This window comes from Anomalospiza imberbis, chromosome 2 (genome assembly GCF_031753505.1).
Source record: "Anomalospiza imberbis isolate Cuckoo-Finch-1a 21T00152 chromosome 2, ASM3175350v1, whole genome shotgun sequence".
Lineage (NCBI taxonomy): Eukaryota > Metazoa > Chordata > Aves > Passeriformes > Viduidae > Anomalospiza > Anomalospiza imberbis.
Genome location: NC_089682.1, coordinates 54,958,452 through 54,977,167, shown reverse-complemented (window position 1 = coordinate 54,977,167; position 18,716 = coordinate 54,958,452). Strand labels below are relative to the sequence as shown.

The following is an 18,716-nucleotide window of genomic DNA, read 5'->3' as shown; positions in this document are numbered from 1 at the left end:
AATGCTGTAGAAAGTCAGGATACTCAAAAGAGCAAACTCCAGAAGAATGCCCCTGAGATGTTCCAGGTCAGCAGACCAGAACCAGCTCAAGGTTTATTCACTGCTTAGGTAATGTGGAATGGTCTGGGGAACAGGCTGACCCTGGAGTAGCCATGCTCTGTTTTCCCCACCCTTTGCTTCTGCCTCACTGGCTCCATTTGGCCTCTGCTCAGTTTTTGAACTGTCCCTATTGCATTTCCTGTTGCACCCACCCCTTGTCCTCACAGTAAGGCATCTGTAGGCATAGGCAAAAGAGAAAACAGGGTTGTGTCTTCCCAGGGCTGTTTGGCTGTCCTTGTGTAGGAATGAGGCGTGAGGGCTTTTAGCATTTCTCACCCTTTGAGCTGCCATTTCTGCCACGCTGGAGTAACAGTTAGTGGGATCACATGGAGGGGAATAAGGTGGTAGGTTGAAAGTTAAACTATACAGTTCATCCGGTGTAGGCAGTGGGGTCAAACACACACAATTTGGGAATAGTTTATTTTTCAAGCTGGGCCTCCTAGAAAGGAACAGCTGAAACCCTACGTTTAAGTGGCTGCTTACAGCCATCTCTGTGATGATTTTTTGTCAAAGCTCAGCTCTTCCTACAGCTCACCAGGACCCCTTTACCTTATCCACCACATTTGTATGTGTTACCCATCAGTGCAATTTCACAGGCTTACTGAGGATTGCTTTGTGTGATCTCCCTGCACAGAGTTCACTGCTCCAAAATCTACCCGTGCCACAAAGTCAGCATTTACACAGCAAGCTTGTCTTCAGTCTGCTGCAAACATCATATTTCTGCAAAGATCTAGAGTTTGGTGGCACAAACTGTTGTAAATTTGCAGAGCATGGTGGCTGTTGCTTGATGAAGAGAAGTAAAGAAACAGACGTGCGTGAAAATAGAGATGTATGTATATGAACATGTGGTCCCAGCCACAAAAAAAGTTTTTGAAGAGGCTGCACTGACCCAGCTGGTGTAGGTTTGGATCTATAATTGCAGTGGTTCTCATGACACTTCATCTTTCCAAAAGCTTTTTGGCAGAGACAATGTAGCTGGCAGGAACGACAGTGTGAAATGAAGATAAATGAAGAATACGGGCACATGGATCCCTAGAAGGAGGCTGGGTTGATGTTGATGCAGATGCAAATTTTCAGGTACTGTTTTTCCTTCTCTGTAACTCGAATAGCAACAACACAAGGAGAAACTGAAATAAGCAGTGGAGGATAAAAGCAGCCCTGCATTGAGGATTGGGGTTTAAGAGAGCCTGATTCATTCCCTGCTTCTCCTGTAGACTGGTGTTTAGCTGCCTTGAAAAAGAAGAGGCACCCTGTCCTGTGTCTTCAGAGCCTCAATTTAAGCATATTTTGACATGTAGTTAAAAGCACATGTGCCATTCTGGCCAGTACAAAAACAGAGGATACAGCCTGGTGTTTCCTGTCTAAGAGTACAGATGGCACTAGCACAGGGCATGGCTTTTTGTGGCCCTACTGCTTCTGAAAGACAGGGATCCATGCATGTCCAGAGCTGCTGTGAAGGGACTTCTGTCTAGGAGGATGGGTGGTATGAAGCTGTGGAGGCTCGCTCAATAACTGAAAAGTAGATAATTCTATAAAAAAATAGTTGCCTGTTTGGGAGACAAATCTCTGTTAGTTGTCCATAGTCATTTGGCAGTCATTTTGTGATATGGTAAGTGAGAAGGATGCTCACCACGTGAAATCTCCCATCCAGTGGTATATGCAGACAGGTGAAAGTCTTTATAAGCTGAATTCCCTTGTCAGATTTTATGCTCTCCAGACGTACCTGTTTGGATCATTTCAGGAAACATCTGCACAGTGGGAACCTTTCCTCAACTCTTCTCTGTCCTCCCCATGAATTGTATGTAGAAATGCAAAATTCTCTTTTTGCAGGGACAATTTGGTTCTGCTGTAAGTATTTTAATGTGATTATGGGTCAGTCAGGTTCTAATTGACTTTAATTAGCAGCTTTCTTTAATTAGCAACTTACATATATGAGATGTCTTTCTCTTTTTCTGAAGTATTTTTCCTCATTTTCTCTTTCTTCTTTTTCAAAAGTATTAAAATAAATTATGTCAAATCTGATCCAGCTGATGGTAGTTTCATCAACAGGGTAAAGACATTGGTCCCCATACAGAGTCTGTTTTTTGGTGAGGAAGCAGGTTTGATGTTTTGAGTCAAATGTTCCCTTCAAGGAAGATCAGTAAAATAGAATTCCACAGTATTATCAAGCTGAAGTCACAGCAAGAGGAGAGACAAGTACAGGTGAGTTGCAGGTCACTGATTCCTTTGTCTCTTGAATGAAGTTCTCTGAATGTATTAGAAATTGCTGAGATTCTCCAGCTTTTCACAAGATCCATATTGTTACTTAAATTTCCCTTAATTTTTCATTGTTTGCTTTGTGGTTTTTTTTTTTTTTGTTGTTGTTTTCTTGGTGGTAGGGCTTTTGGGTTTTTTTGCAAGCTGGCAACATATCTCATGGGAGACTGAGGCTGACCTTCATCTACCATGACTTTAAACATCTGCAGTTCAGAGTCTAGATCTGAACCCCTCACCCTAAACCACCCTGTGAAATGTTGCTGTAGCTGTCTTTGTTGAAGAATTCCCTTCTGTCAGATGGCAGGATCTAGAAAGCCTTCTGCTCCTGTGTCCTTCTCCTTGAGAGAGGTGTAAACTCCATCAGCCATGGATGGAAAAGTCTTTCTGCAGAAAGACATGCTGCCTGTGGAGCCAGCAGTATGATAGGTGAAGGGAAAAAATGATTACCCTTCCTTCTCTCTGAAAAATGTGATATACATTAGAATAGCTCTTAGATGTTTATGTGTGGGTGTGTTTTTTCCATATCAAACTATTTTTGTCACAATTGCTTAAGAGGAAAGACTTTAGCTTCTTAAGAAACTTCAAGAAGAAATGTACTCTGAAACTGGATTTGAAGGAAGAGAGTCAGTGGGCCCCAGGGGAGAAGTTCTACGTTGCTAAAAGGAGTGTGAAGGTGGATGGACTGGTTCTATGCCCCCCCTGGTTGTTGAAAATATGCTTTCTGATGAATTTTGTTACTGAGATAGAGGGCTCTGTCCATTTCTAGTCCTCCTGCTGGCAGGGGAAGGGAAATCTAAATCTGTGGAAATCAGATCTGAATGGTTTCCACCTGCATTTGGAGAGAGCCTGAAACACCTCTGAAGGGTGACATAGAGGCATTCTTCATGTTGCTTGACTTTTTTTCATTTTTCTCTGAAACCTACCTTTGAATACTTCTGGTACAACCAGTTCCCCAGCAGGTTTATTTCTCCCCTCCTCTGCCCACTGTAAATAATCCTTTTCCCTTGCCTTGAGACAGAGCAACCGTATTGTTACTTCCCCTAATGTCAACTGCCTTTGGGAGGTTTTTGGTTTTGCCATTGTTTTTCCCCATGCAGATTTTCCTTTCTTTCAGCACACTGAATTTCAGGCTGGATTGATAGTCTTGCAGAGCAAGGTTTTTCCATGTGATAAATTAACAGAAGGAGTCTCTGTACTGATGAAATTAATTTGTGATTTCCAAGGTGATAGAGTCCATAGAAATCTTGAAGAGTTTAGGATTAGCAAGCTCTGAAAAAGTCATTGGTATAGCAATTGTAGCACACCAAAAAGGCTTGTCTGACTGTTTGCTTTCTCCTCTGAGGCTCGGGTGGATGTGGCTCAGTGGCAATGTGCTGGAGTGAATGTTGTATCCTTTCTTTGTCAACCAGAACACCTTTGCTTCCTTCAAACCCAAAAAGTTTGGGCAACCTGATTAAGTGCAAGGTGTCTCTGCCCATGGTAGGGACATTGGAAGTAAGAGGTCTTTAAGGTCCTTTCCAGCCCAAACCATTCTATGGTCTGGAGAAAGAGAGCTGATTATCCAAACAGAGATGGTTTGGTTTGTCACTGTTCATGCTTGCTTCGGTGGATGGTACCTGTTACCCTCCACAGCTCAAGCTCAGGTGACTGCATGTATGCAAATTGGCAGGATGTTTAATGCTTCTCACCTCTGCTCCACATCTGAAAATCATTATGATTTGGTGGCTGATTAGTTGCCCATCAGATGGGGAGATGAAATATAGCAGAGCCCTTCATCATCCCCCTGAAAAAAAAATTCGGTATAAATAGCCTTCCTGTTGGGCTGTGAGCCAGAGAGGACTGGGACAGAATGGGACACAGAGATTGCAGTTTTTCTTCCTTCTGTGAGTCCTTTCTTAGTTTAATTGCTGGGGTTATTTTAGGATAGGAAGGGAGTTGGGAAAAGGAGATGGGATAATGGATAGAGTAGCTGATGCCGATATTTCTTGCAGATCTAAACACGTAGGATCCTTTTAATCTTACAGTTTGGCAGTCTGTCACCTTATGCTACCACAAAATTAACTTAAAGCCTCCACAAACCTTTGGGAGAGAAAGCATAGTCAAAGTACACTAGAGCAGACAACAGAAAAAACTGTAAGGTATCACTTATCAGATACCCTGAGATCCCAGTGTTGCTCAATCCTCTTTGCAAAAATTAAGCTGATGACTTTGACCTTTTTACGGCCTTAATTTTACAGATGTAATGCTAGCACTTAATACTTTCCATGTGCAAAAATCAAAGCAGCTTAAAAAATGAGGGTAGCTGTAGCAATCCTTTATTACAGACACACTTGCTGAGAGAAATGATTTAACAAAGCCATTAACAGTCACAAGGCTTGCCCATTCTGTGTATGCACAAAGTTAACATATCCTCCAGCTTACCTCATCCAAAGTTATCAAATAGCTCAGAGAAAGTGCTTTGTTAAAAATGTTCTCCCCTCCAGCTTGCTGATGCTGTACTCCCTGCCTGAAATCCCATGATGTACTGGTTTTTCCCAGTCTCATAAAAACATGCCAGGTTATTATACACTCTCTTTTTATCTGATGGCCTTGTCTACAGTGTGTGAGTTACCCTTGGCAAAACACTGGTCTTAAAAAAGGAAATGCACCAAGTAGCATGATACAAGTATTTGGTTCATTGCTAGGACATTAGGGACAGAAGAAGTTGCAAAGTTCAGTTATGAGAGTGCATCAAGTACCATAAGGGCTGACACTGGGATCTTAAGGTCAGATCGGAGACAAGAGTGTTTTTTCAGTAAAGACAGTTGTGCTCTGCATGACCTGAAGCCCCCTGAGGACTATGGCTGTTAGCTTCAGGAAGAAACCAATGGATACAGTCAGGCATTGCAGCTTCATTAATGTTTGTGTTCTGCAACCTGGTGACTCCTGACAGAACAGAACAGTTAGTGATGAACCACAAGAACACTTAAGAGATATGGGGACCTGAGTGCATTGGTCAGATGTTCATTATGGTGACTTTCTGTAGTGGTACTTGGTAGGAGGAGCCCTGATAGATTTTATCCCATTAACAGACCTCACTCCCTAGTTTTCCCTTCCTTGCATTGTATTTGGTAGTGTTAGACAAGGTATATCCCAGAATGATTTAGATTGGAAAAGACCTTCAAGATCAAGTCCAATCTTGCACCAGCTACCACCTTGTCAGCTAGATCATGGTACTACATGTCACATCCAGTCATTTCTTGAACACTTTCTCTCATCTTGTGTCACTGGTTGCCTGAGAGAAGAGGCCAACTGATACCTCACCCCAGCCTCCTTTCAGTGAGTTGCAGAGAGCAAGAAGATCTCCCCTAAACCTCCTTTTCTTTAGGCTCAACACCCCCAGCTCCCTTAGCTCCTCATCAGACTTGTGCTCCAGACCCTTCATCAGCTCTGTTGCCCTTCTCTGGGCACTCTCCAGCCCCAGAACTGGGCACAGCACTCAAGGTGTGGCCTCACCAGTGCTGAGTACAGGGGCCTCACTATTTTTGATACAAACCAGGATGGCATTATTATGCCATACAGAGGCACCCAAAGAAGTGGTTCATGGGAGGTTTGAACAAGCAAAGACCAGAACTGCATTTCAAAGTCTCTTCAGGTTCCTAGTTGCTGCTTCTTTCATCTCCTCTGGACCTTTATCCTGCCTGAAATGCTGGAATAAAGCATTCTCTGAAACGGATTGCACGCTCTGTTTCCCCCAGTGACGCCTAGTAGAAGAAATCTTGTCTCTTAGATATCAAATCTGAAAGCAAAAATGAGAGAGAAAATAACAGTTGCTTTAAATAATGAACAAAATTACCAGGAGATTTATTCCTCCACCTTCTCCCCCCTCCATGCAGATATTCTCTTTAAAAACAGTTTTCCAAAGTGATTTTCATGCTGGATCGACAGCCCTGCAAAACAGCATCTTCTGTTCATGTACTAAGTGGGAATAAGTAATTCGTGGGAGTTCAGACTTTCACTCAGCAGCCTTGAACTTAATATAACTAGAAGGTTGCATATATATGAAAGTGTGGGGTTATCTGCCTAGTCCATTTTGTGACAAATTCCTGTGCTCTTCTGAACAGCAAGGGTGAGAGCAGATGTGGGAATTTATTCATTTCCAGGGAGGTGATAAATGATCAATTAATGATTTCACTACAGCTACTAAAAAGGGTTTATGTGATAAACTCTGTCCGTGGCTGGCCGGAACCAGGTGTCATCCAGGAGAAAACTGTGGATGTTGCTACAAATCTTCTTGAACCTGTTTTGCCTTTGAAATGGGCAAATTGGAATTGAATGCAACCTTTTCATTGTTCAGCTCATGTTAGTGTTTAGAAAAGTGGAATGCTGCTGCTTTGCTAGTTTCCCCCTCCCTTTTTTTTTTTCCCCCTCTGTTGCGGTGTGTCTCCTCCCTCCCAAAGGTAACCCTCTCCCCCCGCCCCAACCCCCATGAGCCCTGGCTGTGAGACATGGGGTCCAGGGGGTCGAGTGATTGGCAGATTTGAAAGATACCCCCTGCCCCCTGTGGCTATTGGTAGCACCCCTCCCCCTCACCTGGTTGGTGGGTACCTGTCCCTGCCCCTCCCCTTACCCCCGGGTTAAAAGGACAATCCAGCCACGTGGCCGCCCTTCTGTTGGAGCTGCCACCAGGTCCACAACTCTGTAGCTGAAATAAAGACTCTGGATCAAGCTCTAGCAGAAGTGCCTCCTTTCTTCACCATCGCCTGAAGCCTCTCCACTGAGGAATATCGCTTGCAGCCTCTGAGTAACCCAAGGGTGTCACTGGGGAGGAAACATCCCAGCTGCCGGACTCAGCAACAAGGCAAGCCTGGGCAGGTCTCTGTCGGAATATTGGGAACCCCAATATTTGGCGCCCAACATGGGGCAAAAACTCGGCCCTGCGACCAGACGGAGACCCATCTGAGCTTCGCAAGACCACCGAGAGAGTTTCTGGCAGCTTGGCGTTCACTGGCAGGGCTTTGGACTTAGCTCTCCAGCACAGACTTGGATTAAAAAAGTCTCCTGAACGTTTTGCACTTCGGAGAAGAAAAGCTCCTTTCTGGTGAGCCAACTTCTCAGAGGAGGACAGGGTAGCTTCTCCAGCCCCGGGGAGGTCCTGTTCAGGTGAAGAGAAAACCCCGACAGACCAATTTGTTATTGTGATTGGTCATCTAACACATAATATTGTTTCCTACTTAAGAGAAACTAGCAGGTAGCAGGTCCTGGTGTAGTTGCCTATAGAAATTTGAAATTAATTGCTGAAAGTTTTTGTGTCAGTAAAAAATAATAAAAAAAATAAAATTTATATTGAAATGACAAAAGTGGGTATGAGGCCACTTGAACTGCAAACATTTTATCAACTCAAGCAATTGTTTCCTAGCATTTTCTTTCTGTAATTTTTTCAGACATCTTATAACTGTGAAAATATACTAAGGGATATTTTTAGGATGAACAAGGTTAATCAGCTACAATGCAAATAAAATTTGAACTTTCTCTAAATCTCAAGCTGATCAGTTTTTGAAGCTCTGAAACTTTCACTTAATTTTTTTTTTCTTTTCATTATCACTGCACTTCCAAATGTCCAGGTGTCTGCAGATACCAGATTCAGGGAGCAGTGATATGTTCTGATAGGGTCTGTTCTCATGTCATTTCTAAGATAACCAGAAACAGGATGAATTTGAAGTCATCTTTTGAAAAAAGTTTGTACTGATGAGAATTCTCTTCCTATTTTCTAAGTCTGGATATTTTAAATCAGACCCGGAGTGGATCAAGCACCTTAACTGAAAACAGGTATGAGCAAAGTTCATAGATATTCTCTTAGTAGCTGTACTGGTATCTATCATTTTTTGTTGTGTTTGTGGGGCTTTTTTTATTTGGTTGGTTGGGGTTTTTTTGCTGTCTATCAGCTAAGCTTCTAATATTATTGCCAAATAGATAAACAGACTAAGTTTTATCCTGAATTCATACATCCCTGAACTTAGGAATCTTGTCTACAATTTTTCCCCTTTGAGGAAGGCAAAACCAAATGTGGTATCCAGAAGATGTTAAGTGACAAGGAAATTCCAACATTGCCTGGAAAGTTTTGACAGCCTGGACTTACTGTGTTGAAGGTTCAGCCAAGGATGTGACATAGAGACAGCCCTAATAGTATTGATGGATAGAGGAGATAAGACTGAGCCAAAGATCAACTATTTTCCCAAGCTTACCTGTTTGTCAGAGCCTGTTTGCAGCTACTGAAAACAAGAAATAATAAACCCATATACAAACAAAGCCACAGTTTTTAGAAAACAAAGCTGTTGGAAAGCTGAGAGAAATGAGAAGGAGAGACAGCTGAAACCTGTTGTGGAATCTTAGTTACAGTATGGTGGACTGAGATGGATGGATGCCTTTAACAGACGAGTGTGTGGACAGAAATCATGAAAGTTGCATGGTGGCCCTCACTGGGAAGGCATTCAAAAGTCAGGAAAGTAAAATATTTTTTTCTGTCCTTTACTGGGGGTGGGAAATGGCAGGACTGTTTATTTTAGCAGTCTGGGAAGTACTTCCTTGCTAATGTGTATGATTTGGAATTCTATTTTCTTGGTGGGTTTTGCACTTTGAAAATGACAAAAAAATAAGTGAAGTCAGGAGGGTACTGTACCAGAAATGGCCTCCTGCCTCCCTTAGGTTCATGGGTGCATCAGAATGAGTGGGAGTAGGATTTACAATTGGAATACTAGAGGATAAGTTGATCATGTCTCCTGAATAGGCATGAAGGATGTGCTGGAAAAACCGAAATGTCCACCTTCCCGAGGACACAGTCCCCGGTGTGGATTCCCTTCCCCTCACGTTGGCTCCAGCAGTCTGGACACTTGTCAAATCCCCAGCATGCAGCTGCCTGCATCTCACACTCCATTATTATTGCTGATGCTAATCTCTGACCGCTGAACACGGGTCAGAACCAGGAGATAATTGCAGCTCCGATCTGCCAGGCACGGTCCTTTGTGAGTAGTTAATGAGTGTTCAGGAAAATAAAGCAGAAAGAAGAAAAGGGGGATTGTGGTTTGCATACAGTGAGATAGGGAATGAATAGGAGATGGAAAGAGGGGACAATTCACTGATAGGGAAAAAGAAAGAATTTGGGAAAAAAGAAATCATTTTGCACTAAAGCTCCTACTGCCTTATTCTTGTTTAGCCCAAGTGGATGGGATCTGGCAAGAAGGGGACTAAGGCAGCATGCAGTCACACCCTGGGCCTGTCAGCAATGCTTTGGGTCTGAGTGCCATAAATGCAGAGATGGGGAGTCATCCTTTTCCCTGCCAGTCAGGGGCTTACACCCACAAGACCAATGTCCTTGTGTTCTTTGCTCTGAGATATTTGCTTTCCTTTACTCTGCATCTCACTCCGCCTGTGTGTTTGAAGGTGCCCTCTAGAGATTGGCTATCTACGCCTAAAATTGGCTTTAGCTCTCTCTTAGCTTGAGTGGCAGTGACCTGTATCTCTCTATCTGAATCACCAAACTTTATTCCCAGCTCTATCTTTATATCACATATAGAGGGATCGTTTTTGGTATCTGAAGGAAAAAGGTGACTTTTATCAAATCTTTGACAGGCCCTTACTCCAAACAAAAAGTAGCTGCATCTAGTGATCCACATGACACTGTTATCCCTAGCACAGGGTTCTTTAACCCTGTGTGCAAGAAGCCAGTCCACACACAAAGTAGAGAAATTTGATTTTATTTCATGTCTGTGTAGAAATGGGTGATAGGTGTTAAATCCACAAAGCTAGCGCCCCTTCAGTATGCCAGGTGCTCATTTTTATACTATTTGAGCAATAAAAACCTGCCATTTCCTGTATGCCTAACAACCTAAAGATATTGGCTTTTCATTCTCTCCTCTTGGTTTAAAGATGCACAGTGCACATTTATTTTGCTATGCATGCTCTAAGAGGAAGGGGCTTATATGAGTAAGGGCTCATCATAGGTTATGCTTGGGCATTTTACTATGTTAATGATCACAAAGTTCAAGCTAAATTGTTCTTTGGCTTTATAACTTGATTCATAGTGTCCTCCCATTCTTACTTCTCAGGTCATGGCCTTTGGTTCCTTTAGGTTTTTTTATTCTCTCATTCTTCACAAAGTCTTTTGTTTGTCCTGTACTACATTCCAGTGATTCAGTGAATTTATAACTTTTAATCTTCTCATTTCTATTTTATTTCAACAACACGATTCCTCATGAAGATTCCAGAGAGCACGAGTGTTCTTCCTTGCAGAGGAGATGTTCCTGCTTCCTGCTCCTGTGACATCTTCAATAGGGAATAAATGATGTACTACGGGGACACAACGATTTGGCAGTCTGGCCATGTCTGTGTTTCTGGAAACCAGAAACCACCTCGAAGGAGGGGAAGGAAAACTGCTTCCTGCTAATGAATTAGAGTCACTCAGGATGGAGTCTGAGGGGGAAATAAATGATTGTGGTGCGTGTTTGTGTCCATATGAGTCCCCTCTTCCTAACGACCATGTTAATGTGCTCATAAAAAGATATGGTGCCGGGGGAACGTGACTGCTCAGGCTGATTAGCATTTTATGGCAGAACTAAGCGCCATGACAAACTGCTGGCTGGGTGGGCTGTTTTTACAATCCAGAAAACTCTAAGATGCTGAAAGTATGAGCTTATTTTCCTTATTTTGAGTGCTATTATATTAATAATAATATTCATTACTATTGACCTTTGAGGGGTCCTGCAACTCCTATGAAAACATAAGATGGTGAGGGAGTTTGGGTGACTTAGGTGAGTCCTAAGCAGAAGTGCTCTTTAGTGGCACAACAGGACAGGGCTCTAGGCTCACAGAAATACCTGCAATCAGCTGCAAAGTATGACTGAGATCCTGGGGCCTCTTGGACCTACTAACCAGAAAAATAGGTATCAAGTCCTTGTGTCTTGGCCATATCCAGTCTCCCTCTGCAGTTTGCTCTTTGCTTTCAGTGAAGTATTAACTTGTCTTTGCTTTCAGTCCAAACTCCTGTGCACCATGGTTCTGTGTTGCTTCGCATTCTGGAGGTATTTTTCAGTAGTGTTGAATGACCTACATCTCCATTGTTTGGAAAGAGACTAGGGTTTCCTCAGGGTAAGATACACCATGAATACATTTCCAGGTTTGGAACAGTCAGTGAGGTGCTGCTCCAGTCCCAAAAGTTGGTGGACCAGATTTATGTCAAGCATTAATGCTGAGATAGGATGTATGAACTGGTAAAATGGGGTAGCAGAGAAAAAAAGAGGGTTTGAATCTGTTTGCAAATGTAACCTAGAGAGCACCAGCCTTTCTGGCACTGAGACTACTGCAGATATTGGTGTAGAGAGTCTGTTCCTCAGAGCTGCAGAGCAGGTTCAAACAGCAGGGCTTTGTGAGCAGGGAGCAGCTCCTTATGTGAGGCAGCAAGCAGAGGGACTCTGTGACGGCGAGCATTTACCCCACGTGCTCTGTGTTGCCTCTAGTGATGGAAGGGCTTCGTCTGGTTAGAAGTCTCAGTATATAACTGCTTATCATATAATGTCACTTGGAAGTAATTTTTTTTTTGAAGGGGGGAAGTGACAGGTATTGAATAGCCTAATGTCAAGAGAATAAGAGGTTTTACGCCAAGAGATTTAGAAATGTGAGAGAAGTGGTTTTGAGGGCAGATCAGTTCTGTGAGTGAATGTGGCACGTTGTGCTGGAGAAGGTACAGAAGTCCAGCTGCAGTAAAAACTGCAGTGAGGGAACATGCAGTGGAGCAGGTAAGCTGAGCCATGCATCCTGCTTATATGTCTGTGCCTACACACACATAATTACATATTTAGTAGTGAAGATCTCAATCAGTATCCTGCCTTTATTCAGTCATGTGTGTAAACCTGGGCTTCTTTATGTATGTGCTGAAAACTGTTAGAATAGGTCTATCTGGAAAAGCTGGAATAGCCTTCTGGGCATTGGGAATAATTTATTCTAAGCACATACTTGAATGCATACTGAATGGGTGACCAGAGCCATATGAGATACTTGCAAGGAAACCTGAAAGTATGTAAGACTCTGCACTTCTTATCTTGCTGCTGGCTTCATCCTGGAGCTTGGCAAACCATTAAGAAAAAAAGTAATTTCACAACTGTGTAAATTTCTCATAATGCTTTTATTGAGTGTATGGCTGCCTTCCCTTCCTCCACACCCTCTTCTTCCCAGTGTGCTGTCTGGGAACAAAAGGGCTGTTAGGTATTACTGATATATAGAACTGAATTGCTAACTCACTTAACTTGGGGACTTTGAGAAGGCATTTGAAATCAAGAGAATTTAGTTGAAAACCCCACAAGTAGGTTTTCACACTGGAAATGCTTATCAGCAAGATAATGGATAAGCAGGAAGTTACCAAGTGTGGCCAACTGGGACTAAGCACTGCAACTCACAAACTGAATATTTGGAGTCACTCTACCACCAAAATATGTGACAAAAATAGTATATTTCTCATATAACAGTATATAAATTCTAATAGCTTATAGATGTAAAGAAATTGCCATTTACACAGGGATGTTCCACAAGCTGGAAAGGGGAGAAAAACACTCACACTTCATGGAGCAAAATATTTGTTATTACAGTTTACTCTGTTTGCTTCGTCAAAGAGAGCCTCTTTTATTATTTCATGGGTCCTCATCTTGCTTATGGTCTCCTTTGAACCTCATGTGAATATTGCAGGCAGGATAGCACCAAAAGGAATGAAAATGGGAATGTTTTTTCAAGCCTCACCAATAAGCTGCAAACCCCACGCTGAAGTGCCAGGATGAGATCCTCACTGAAGTTCTCAATAAGGTGTTTTGCTTTCTCTTTCTATGAGCCAGCAGCGAAGCAGTTAATGGTAGTGGCCTTTCCACTGCCAGAGAGACATGGGAGCCCTTGAGAGGTGCAGGAGGGTTGACTTCTCTAAACTGTAGTTTTGAGGTTTACTTTTGCCACACATTTCAGCTGAGAAGCTTAAAATCTCACTCATTCACACTGTGACAGCTCCACAGCCCTGTAGCTATGCTTCCCTAGAATCTCTGAAACAATTGCCCAGAGAGCACCCAGGAATGTTCTTACACACTGTAATGGGCACTGAAGCCTTGGTAAAGCTGAATCCAGCCTTCAACCCCTGCCTTGCAAATGACTGGTGTTCCATCATCTTTGTTGATGGGCTGTCAGAAGGCGTTAGCAAACACACAGGAACCCAGACTGAAATTCAAGACACTGGGAGATGTCCTTGCACGGGCCAGCTTGCCATTAGCTACCAGGCCTGCTCCTGATTGCAGATCCCAGCACTGCAGAGCAGCACACACAAAATGAGCTGGCAACCTGCCCAGGCTGCATATGGTGGCTGGAGATGGGGTACATTTGGTGAGAAATTGGGAAGCTGTGATGATAGGGAATAATAGCAGCTATTTCTGCTATGGGATCATTATGTCCTGAGCAAAGATGTGCTTTTGATGAGAGTGGGATGAGTGGTAAGATGTTTTGGCTTGTCATACCTACAGCTTTGTTCATCTCTTTTGAATGAGCGTGTGTAGTGCTAAGAGTGCATCAATGGCTTTCTTCTGGGGAAAGGATGACTTTAATTCTATAGCAGAAGCAATGAAGGATGTGCCTGAAAAAGGAGTCCTATCAAGAAGCCACAGCAGTGACATCCTTCTTGGCAGAGATATGATGAAAGCCAGTAACTGAGATTTGGATCTTTCCTTCCAGGCAAAATGAAGCTGTCCTTTCTTGGAGATGAAGAAAAGGCTACTGCTTAAGGCATGAGGCAAAAATTATGAGGGCCAAGAGGTTTCCAGGATAATAGCAGCAAAAGCATGGATGAAATGAAGTGAGGGAAGCAGTTGGGAATGTGTCACTGAAAGCAAGCAGGTAGATAAGATGTGTGGGACACAGGACTGCCTGGAGAAGTAGACCTGAAAATAATGAGGGAGAAAACTGCATTCATTATGGTTTCTGCTACATACAGGGAAATAGAGCTTGACACTGGACTTCTTTGGAAATAATCAGGATTATGCCACTGAACAGACCCAGTTCAATTCCAGGACTGGAGTTCTCCATCTGTGAACACTGCTTAATTGCTCAATGCAAAGGAACAGCAGTGCCAAGGCCACCACTAAGGTCTCAGTCTCAGTTCCGTCGTCTTGATCTCTGGTCTCCTGACAGAGACTCATGGTATTGAAACAGCTGTGCTTGAATTTCCTGTATGAACCACAGGCTGCCCATTGCAGACTTGTAAAAGAGTGTGTTTGGTACCCAGAATGGCAGGCATGATGAAGAAATCTCTGCCAACCAGATTTTACTTTTTCTCTATTCTTCTCTCTCAGGAAAAATCTTGCTTTTTTATTCACAGTTTCATGGGTTATGCCATACTGTAATCTTTTCAGACTACAGGGCATACTGCAGAGGAATCTGGAGAATGAAACTTATGATTTAAAGCAGTATGCTGCAAACTTCTCATATGGAGAGAGAGACATGAGCTTGAGGGTTTTCCCTGTGTTTCTCTGAGGATTCTCTGAGGTGCTGTGAAAAACTCTCAAGAGTTTTTCACAGCAGCCTCTGGTGAAAGAAAATCCAAATCTTTCTACTGAAGAAGGACCTCACTGTTTCTTTTACAGTGTGGACTAGTCAAGGAGAGTTGTCACACCAATCTTCCCGTCACTTGTGCCTTTCCCGCCAGTGCTGCCAGCACTCAGTTTAGCACTAAACCAGGAGATACCTGCCCATATAAACCAGAACACCTCTTTAGACCTCTGTACACAGGTGGGACATGAAGAACCAATGTCTGTGACCCTCCCTAAGGGGTCTGTAAAGGCACAGCCATGAATCTAGACAAGGACTGGCCTGAACTGGGACAAAACATTTACTGTTGCATTGAACCATGTAGGAAGTAACACAATCGGAGTTGGAACACAGCTTCAAGGCAAGGAGTAAAATGAGATCCCCACTCCACAGTGTGATTTGTTCAGCCCTTAATTTCATCTTTGTGGCCTCTTGCCTGCTCCTGGTGGCCAAGAAGCCTCAGTGGAACTACACAGGATGTGTGCCTTGTATCTAATCTCTGTATATGCAATTTTTCATGCTAACAATAGTGCTGAAAGTTGGCCTTTCTAACAAGAAATCATCAGCCATACAAACTAGGAAGCCAAAGTTGGGGATGATGCCCAAGTGTTGTAATATTCAGATTTGTGTCCAATGTCTGAGCCCAACTCTCTCCATTTGCAGTGCAGAGCACTGGGTTCTGGTAGCAGGATTCCTATGCTGCACACGAGGCTGAAGCACTGTAGCAGAAACCAGAAGTAAAAGGTTTATTACAGAGCAACCAATCGAGATCTTAAACTCACTAACACCAGTCTGGCCTGAACTCCTTCTTTACTAACTTAAATAATTGCATCCTGCTAGCCTTTGATGCCAGAAAGAAGGAGACTGCATCTTTAAATAGAGGAGAAAATGATAGGGGTGAGGTGATCTGATTAGTCTGTAAGATGAGCGGAAATTAGTTATTTTCATCTTTAATCACCCACAGGATGGGCCAATTATCGAGCTGTTAGAGACCTATTAGATGGTTGGGAACTCACCCTTCCTCACCTTCCTCCCATAACCCGGCATGAAATTATTGAAGTCACTCAATTTCACTCTTATTGAAACCCATGAAGAGAGATCTCACAGCCAAGCATGGGGTGGTTTCAGAAGCCTTTTTCTAATGATGGGCGGCACTCTGGCTTCCAGAAATTGGTTTATCGATTTTACCCAAACCACCTCCCTGAAAGTGCAACCTGCTCTTTAGCAGGAACAATTCTATCTATATGTTTGTCTGTCAGCCTATCTACTTGTCTATCTATCCTCTTGTTTGACTAATCTGAGAGAGACAAACAAACTTCTAACAGCTGCCTGTCTAATCAATGCAGCATGTTTATCCACTCTTGAACAAACCTTCATTTTGCATGTGTATTTGCCAATGTATTCAATCAGTGCTGCTTATGAACAGTTGCATCCTGTGGATTCCCCACTAATTGGATTTCCTAAGTGTGTTTGTCGCTTGGTATTGCTGTGGTAAAAGGTGATGGGTCAGATCCATTCACATAGCATTGGTCTCCTCCTTCCCTGCATCTGGCTGGGTAAGAGTAATTAACAAAATGAAGAAGGCACACAGAAGCCTATATGCTTTGGAAGAGGGAATCAATAATTTGAGGAAGGAGGAAGAGTGAAATTAGGGTTAGTTTTTTGAGTTAAATTTGAGGCCCCACTGTTAGGAAAAATATTAATTTGCATGGTGGTGTAAGAGTTGCAATAATTTTTTCCCATCACACTCACTCAGAAAGTTCCATGCCCCATCCCTGGAAGTGTTCAAGGGCAAGTTGGATGGGGGCCTGAGAAACCTTGTCTAGTGGAAGGTGGCTGGGGGGGTTGGAAAAAATCTTTAAGGTCCCTTCCAACACAAACCATTCTATGAATTTATGACAGAGCTGATTGCAGAGTACTGAAAGCTGTATTTCAACACCTTTAGCAGAGTGTTGAGCAGCACCAGAGGCAGAGGATGTAGTTGTATGCTCCTGTGCCTAATGCTTGGCTGCATTTGTGCCATGCCTCTGTCTGAGGGTTGTAAACTCTGCTCCTGCTTGGAGCTCTGTGTTGCTATATGGTGCAAGCACCTGGAATTTTGAAAGTCACCAGAGGTGACTTTAATTTTCCTTGGTGCAGTTTTGAGTAGAAGTTGGAATCCTGCATGCTGGCTACCTAAATACTTTTGAAAATACCCATATGTATCTAGCTGGATCTTTTACCTTTTCACATGCAAGCCCACATTATTTCATATAACAAATGTGTTTATTCAATATGGTCTGCAAACTTTTGCCACTGGCTGACCCTTGCAATAGTAGTTGTCAGAAAAAAAACCCCTCTGAATTGCTGACCTAATAGCTCAGTTCAGTTGTGTAAATTTAGCTGCTTTTTCCCCTGATAAAGATGCACATGGGTATCTGAAACTGCTGCAGATTACCAAAGACCAGCAGGACACCTGTGCCCTTCCAGAGTGGTAGCTTAGGTCATGTGGGAATTGTTCTATGGCTCTAGATGGCTGTGTTTAAGCAACTGAATTGAGCCTCCTAAACTCTAGGGAAAGAAAGAGTGGAAGAAAGACTTCTGTGCCGTCAGCACTGTGGCAGACAATCTGGTGGCTTCTCTTGCAAGCCTCCCCCTTCACTGCAAGAGTGCATCAGCATTCTTCTGAAAACTGGCACCAGTGTGCCCTGGGAGACAGAGAAGTAGCTAGAAAGATTTAAGGGATTATGCCAAAAGGAAGCTTCTGATTCTTTTTAGAAATAAGATGATTAGCCCTAGTCTGATTCAGAGTGCATATCCCTTTCTGGATCCAGCTGGAGCAATGGAAGAGTTTACCTACTCTTTTACACCCAGCTATGCTCCACAGATGTTAGTGTGAGCAGTTTGCCAATGCAGTCCCCATCAAAGTGACCCCACTAAGCTCTAATCTGCTTTATTTTAACTGCTGTGGGTTAGGGAATGATACCATAAAAATTTCCCTGGCAGGTCTGAGAGGGTGGCATCTTCCCCTGTGATTTGGTAACAGGCAGCTCTGCAGGCCCTGCAGACAGTAGCCCCAGCAGACATCTGCTCTGTCTTACACCTTCAGTCACCAGATGATAGCTCAGTGAGTCACAAAGAATGCAGCCTCTGTCTTTTGTAGACCTTGGGAAAAAATGTTCATGTTATATGCCATGAAAACGAAATCAAGAGGAGTGTGTGGGATTTGTCATTTTTAGTTCAATAGGCAAAAAAGGCTTTGGGCATATTATTCATGCAACATATCTCATTAGCTTAATACCCAGGCTTAGAGCTACTGATAAGGGTAGATTTGATACAAGAATCTGGGTATTCCTGGACTTTCTACCTGAGACCATGGTCCTGCTATTACTGCAAATATTATTAGAGGTTTGGGATATTTAAGGAATAGAAGTTAGTTTCACCTTTAGCAGCCTTTGGGCGGGTTTTGGTCCCAGTCATACCAATGCCCTCTGAAGGATTGTGGACTGTCTTCAGAGTCATGCCTGTATAATTGAGATGAGAATTATCTCCTTTCTGCCTGCTGCATCTTATCTGTGGAAGGCAGAGGGACAGATCACTCTTGACTGCTTCCACTACCCCTTTGCTTACTCTTTAATTTAAATTGTCTGTTCATTTGAAAAACTTATCCCAGTCTAGATTTCAAGAGGTTTCATGGACACATGCAAAAACATCACAGCAAGTGTTTATGGTTACAAAAGGGAAGAGTAGGCTTATTTAAACCCGTCTTATGTTTTGGAGTGTTTTCTACCTGCTTC

General features: G+C 43.0%; 1 long non-coding RNA gene across 4 annotated transcripts; it reads left to right on the top strand.

Moving 5' to 3' along the window:
• Positions 1 to 1,060: 1,060 nt before the first annotated feature.
• On the top strand, positions 1,061 to 14,398 carry LOC137468905 (uncharacterized). Of its 4 annotated transcripts, none has more exons than XR_010996247.1 (4): positions 1,061 to 1,176; positions 2,149 to 2,301; positions 8,030 to 8,163; positions 14,089 to 14,398. It is a non-coding gene; the product is annotated as an uncharacterized lncRNA (long non-coding RNA). The 4 variants fall into 4 exon arrangements; XR_010996248.1 differs by lacking the exon at positions 14,089 to 14,398 and adding an exon at positions 8,385 to 10,222; XR_010996246.1 differs by lacking the exon at positions 14,089 to 14,398 and adding an exon at positions 8,355 to 10,222.
• The last annotated feature ends 4,318 nt before the right edge of the window (positions 14,399 to 18,716 follow it).